Source organism: Galeopterus variegatus, unplaced genomic scaffold, assembly GCF_000696425.1.
Source record: "Galeopterus variegatus unplaced genomic scaffold, G_variegatus-3.0.2 Scaffold3402, whole genome shotgun sequence".
NCBI classification, from domain to species: Eukaryota; Metazoa; Chordata; class Mammalia; order Dermoptera; family Cynocephalidae; genus Galeopterus; species Galeopterus variegatus.
This window is the reverse complement of record NW_007729513.1, coordinates 365,125-370,644: the sequence shown is the minus strand read 5'-3', so window position 1 is coordinate 370,644 and position 5,520 is coordinate 365,125. Positions and strand designations below refer to the sequence as shown.

The 5,520-nt window shown below is 42.7% G+C and overlaps 1 protein-coding gene across 2 annotated transcripts in view; it reads left to right on the top strand.

Annotated features, from left to right (window-relative positions):
- JARID2 (jumonji, AT rich interactive domain 2) overlaps positions 1-5,520 on the top strand; it is a 270,823-nt gene that overhangs the window by 2,862 nt on the left and 262,441 nt on the right. Inside the window, exons 1-3 of one of the 2 annotated variants that reach the window (XM_008584907.1) lie at positions 300-315; positions 1,434-1,557; positions 2,466-2,628. The exons of the other annotated variant lie outside the window; for it this stretch is intronic. The gene's annotated coding sequence lies outside the window, so the exon portion shown is untranslated. Of the gene's footprint in view, positions 1-299; positions 316-1,433; positions 1,558-2,465; positions 2,629-5,520 lie in introns of those variants that run through there. 2 annotated transcript variants of the gene reach the window in all.

Sequence of the window (5,520 nt, the reverse complement as noted above, 5' to 3'; positions counted from 1 at the left end):
CGGTCCTTCCCCGAGGCGCGCCGGCACCCCCGCCCTCCGCCCCCCGCGGCTCCCGGTTCCCGAACGCGCCTGGCCGCGCTCTGTTGTCATTGTGACGTCACAAAGGGACGGGCCCGGGTGGAACCTTCCCCTCCTCCTCCGTGACGTCAAAAGTCGGGCGGGAGGTTTCAGGCGCGGCGGGGCTGCGGGGGAGGAGGAAGCGGAGCGGGGGCGGGGGCTGCGGCGGAGCTCGGCTGTCGCGTGGGAGGAGGAAGAGGAGGGGGAGGATGCGATGGGCCTCAGCCTTCCTCGTCGAAGCGCCGCGTTTCCCGCCAGGTGAGCTTTGGAGAGCCCGTGGTCCCCGAACGAGTGCCCCTGGACCTCGGTCTGATGCCGCTTAGGGGGTGGGCGGCTGGGAGGAGGCGCCTCCTTTCTGCGGGAATGTTCTGCAGACTCTGTTCCAGGTTTCCTGATGGTGCTTGCATTACTACTGTGGTACTACTGCTGTCTCCAGTACTAATGCAGTGGTATTACTGCTGTTCCCTCACCAACGCTAATGTAAGGGGAGGAAACTGCATTCAGGAAAAGCCTTGCTTTGTTGGGGGACGGTTAGTGGTGTGGATTTGGCCGCCTTGTCACTTTGTCGTGCTGGGGGTGTTTTGCAGGACGTGGGGGATGCCTTTCAGGGTAATGCTGCACAGCAAGCAACTGTTGCTATTTCTGGAAGCCCAGCGGTAACATGGTGGGGGGCTCTGGCTTGCTGTACCAGCTGTATGCCTACTGAGTGTATTTTGGGGGCGCCGGACAGTGGGAAGACTTGTCACTGATCCATCTACTTAGAAGAGCAACAGGACTTCTAAGTCTCAAGGTGTTCTGGGCTTAGTTCTGAACATAACAACAGGCTCGCATTCTGAGTTTGTTTCCTATTCTGTAAAATGGAAAAAGTAATACCTGCTTTTGCCACTTCGCTAAGTCACTGAGAAGATCATGTGCATGAAAAGGTGTAAAACAGCATGCTTCTTCATATATAAGTGGCATTATTGCTTGAGCTGGTGGAAGGCATTCCTACAATTGGTCTCAGAAGCTTCAGATGCCTGTCGAATTGCCATTTAGTTTATTGCCTAAGCAAAGCAGAGTTTGGGGGTGTGATTGTAGATGGTAGGCTTTGGGAGAAATGATTGTTGTATTTCATATTAAATGGCATCGTTGAGAAACTCATAAATTGCAGTGTAATACTGTCTTAATTGTGTTGGGCACAGCTCCCACTATAATACGTTAAATAACTGAAAATATTTGCCTTTTAAAGCCCCAATCCACTCGGACAATAAAAACGGTTGCATGTTTTGCTCTATGGATATTTTCTGCCATGTCTGTTACTCACTGGTTGGTTATTCCTAGGGAGAATAACAAATATATTCAGGCTTCACAACCATTTGATCTTTGCTTTACAGCAGGTGTGAGTTGGAAATAAAAAATAAAGTTTCTGCCACATGAAGAGCTGATTCATGCAGTTAGCCTGAAAACAAATTACCAGTTTGATTTCTAGGAGAGCTCAAGCAGAATTTGTATCACTCTACTGTAAGTTTTAAGTTTCTAATTTTCTGATTTAAAAGTGCTATATGATTAAAAAACTGGAAAAGGTTGTGTTATAAGATTCAAAAACAGGATTTACCATAATCACAGTTACATAAAATTGTCAAGAGAAAAGAGTACAAAGAACAACATCAAAATATGGTGGTCGTATTTATGAACTTTCTTTTTCCTATTCTTTTCCCCGTTTTACACAAATTGTCCAGTCAGATTATTAAAGTTCTGGGTAGGAAAGGGTTACGCAAATTAACATCAAAATATGGTGGTCGTATTTATGAACTTTCTTTTTCCTATTCTTTTCCCCCTGTTTTACACAAATTGTCCAGTCAGATTATTAAAGTTCTGGGTAGGAAAGGGTTACGCAAATTATTTAATTGCTGTATTTTTTTCTTCCTGGGCTATTCACGTGGCCTTCTTTCTACTTGTTTCTAATAGTGGAAAACCTTGCTCTTTTCTCACAGAAGTGTAGGGCACAGGCAATTTCGCAACTCTCCAAAAGTGTGTCACTAAAATTCTAGAGAAAAAATTAACTACGTCCCAAAATATCCCATTTGGGCTATTATTGCCCGTGTTATTATTACTTTACTTAGGCAAATATCTGACTTGTTCCCATAGTCACTGGCCCAAATAGCCAACTAGAATTGTTTGGTGCTTAGAGAGTATAATGGTTGTTTTTTCTCATGGTAGGTTAAAGCAGTCCCTTTGGCTGGGCTGAGTGAGGGCTACTGACTCACTTCCAAGTGCTTTGGAAATAAATTCAGTGTTAATCTTAATATATAGACTGATACAAAGGTTATTTAAAACTTCCTCCTGCAGAACAAGAAAATCTTTTGGAGTGTGTAATTGATGTCTGTAACATTCAAAATGGAACTGTTTTCTTCTTTTTTTCCTTTCAGAGAAGACATGGGAAAGTCATATTGAGCCTAGTACTTTAAAACACTTGGTAAAGGCTAAACTGGAGTATTTTTAATCTAGTGGTTTGCCCACTCCTGGTGGTGTGAGGACTCCTGACGTTTTTATCCTAATTCTGGCTGCGATCTCACCCTCCTATTGTTACTGGTAGGTCTCCCTCAGGATTAAAGTAACAATGTTCCTAACCACCATCTACCTACCCAACCTTCTTGTCCTGTTGGCTGCAGAACATGCTGGCTGATGTGCCAGCACAAAGCTCTTGGCCAGTGGGCAGCTGTGGGGTGTGCCTCTGTCCCCTTTGGCTCCCACCCAGGAGGCTTGCCAAGTGTCGGTTGTTTGTTCCCAAATCTGGTTATTCCAGTTGGGCTTATTATTGTAATTACAGTTAAATATTATGTAAACCTTGAAAGGAGTGTGAAGCGTTGGTTTTTATGAAAACTTTAAATTGAGTATTTCGGGAAGATTTGATAAAAGTCAATTACTAAAAAAAAAAAATAAGGCTGTTAAATTAGGTGTGGGCCAGATACTTAAAAGATTTTGGGGAAAATCTGCAAGAATTCTTCACACATATTGCTTTGCAAGTGATTCCTTTTTAAGTACCAGACTGGTTATGCCCAGACTCCCTCACCAACAAATAAATAGCATAACGTGGAACAGCAACTCTCAAAGAAGACTCATACTTAAGATTATGGTCTAGTATGAAAAAATTTGCAACTAAAATTTGAAACATTTGTGTGTTTAAGTTAAAATGTTAAGGAATGTGTTTTGTTTCTTTTTCTTAAATGTTTTTTTGGCCTAACAAACTTGTTTCGATTAACTTACCAACTTCTGGTCCCTATCGCTTCTGTTGAGAGTACTTCAGACTGTATTTAGCCTTAATCCCTGAATACTGACTAGACTGCCTGTCTTAATTCATACCATGTAGCGTAGGTAAAAATGTGGATCAGTTTAGAATAGTTCTACTGCAGTGATTTGTATTACTTTTAGAGTTAAAAATAATCGTGACATTCACTGGATGGCAGGGGGCAGAAAGATTAGTGATTTTACACCTAAATCATGGAGTTCAGAAGCTTGTGTCTTGTAATCCGGCAACTTTAATTATGTTGTCTTATGAGGTATTGCTGCAGGTCTGTTCCATTTCAAATCCTTAAGCCTACCTGTTAATAAAAATGAGAGAAATTGAATTAGTGTTTCTTAGTTTGACATTAGTTATCTTTTGCTTCTGTCCATCTCCCAGATAATTGTACTCTTTATTCCTGTGACTCCCTAACACAAGCCTCAATTGCTTTTCCAGGCTCCAGTCTTCATTTTTCTGGTTCCTTTTGTCCATAAAGCCTTTTCCAGACTTGCCTTGCCATTGCAGGCGTATTTCATTACAGGAGATGGGAACTCTCATGACTTTGGTTTTCTAAAACTATATCTGTCTACTTTTGTAGACAGTTTGAGTGAGTGGGATTTTTTTCCTTGTTATCCTTTTAGGGTTTTTTTTGGTGGGGCGGCAGCCGGCTGGTACATGGATCTGAACTCTTGACCTCAGGACTTCAGTCAATTCTGTAGTCTACTGGCAGCCTCAGACTTTTTAATAAGGAATTTTTTCATTCAGTTCTGGTTCAGAATAAAATCATTAAAAGCAGAGCTTAAAAAAAAAAAGTGGAGCTGATCTTGTAGGAAGTGACCCATCATTCTGCTCTTAGTGTAGTAATCCTGCCTGTTTCCAGGACTTTCTGTTCATATCTCTTCTTGCAGGTGGCATTTATTTTACATGCCCTGTTAGAGTCAGGATGTCTGGGATAGGAAAGGACCATGTTTTACAAATGCAGATATTGTCCTAGTGTCTAGGTTGCTCCTGAGGAAGCAGCCAGAGCTAGATGGTGACCTTTGGGTCTCTGGGTTTCTTTCCACTTCTGCCACGGTTTGTCTTGCTGTAGATTTCACTGTTGTGAGGATGGTGACTACCACTCCTAAGACTGTTTGCCATATGAAGAAATGTGCCAGAAGAGCTTGGATTGTCACTTCTGTGTGGCCACACAACACCTACCCCTCTTGAAAGCATTGTGAAGAGAAGACCCAGTCAATTCTGAAATAAGCACCCACATTTACTGTTTCTGTAGTGAGTTCCCAGGAGAAGAGGGGCTTTTGAGTCCATTTTACAGAACAGAGACTAGTAAAGTGGCCAAGAAGAACTTCCTCTTCACTGCTTAAGGTTTACGGGAAAAGCAACTGTCAAGACTCAGTTAAAGGGTTCAAATCCCCGTACCAGCCAGCCACCAAAAAAAAAAAAAAAAACCCACACACACAAAAAACCAAGTAACGATTCAACTAACACAAAGAAAAGACATAACAAATTTTATTTTAATGTGCTAGAGTGGGACAGTGCATGAGGGAATTGCAAGAGAGTAGTTTCCCAATAACCCAGTGGTGTACAGAAGCTTACATACCAGTCTTCATAAGGGAGGGGGTAGGTGGCAGAGGTACAGACCCAAGAACAGTGGCCTGGGACCAAGTTTCTCTGAGTGTCCTCTTAGGTGAAAGGAAGGCAGGCAAACGTTAAGCAGGAGTAGGGACTGTCTTGTTATGCAGCTAAAAATGTCTCAGGTAAACTAGCAGCCTCAGAGGACGCCTGGCTGTTTTTTTTCTCTACAAGATGCAAAATTTCTTCTACAAAAACAGCCTTCTAGCAAATCTTGTTTTTCCAGTGTCTCTGAAATAGCTATCTTGAAATATGTTAAAGAGATATATTTTGGGGGCTGGCCCGTGGCTAACTGGGGAGAGTACGGTGCTGATAACACCAAGGCCACAGGTTCAGATCCCATATAGGGATGGTATCTTGAAATATGTTAAAGAGATATATTTTGGGGGCTGGCCCGTGGCTCACTGGGGAGAGTACGGTGCTGATAACACCAAGGCCACAGGTTCAGATCCCATATAGGGATGGCCGGTTCGCTCACTGGGTGAGCGTGGTGCTGACAACACCAAGCCAAGGGTTAAGATCCCCTTACCGGTCATCTTTTTTTTTTTTTTTTTTTTTTTTTTTTTTTT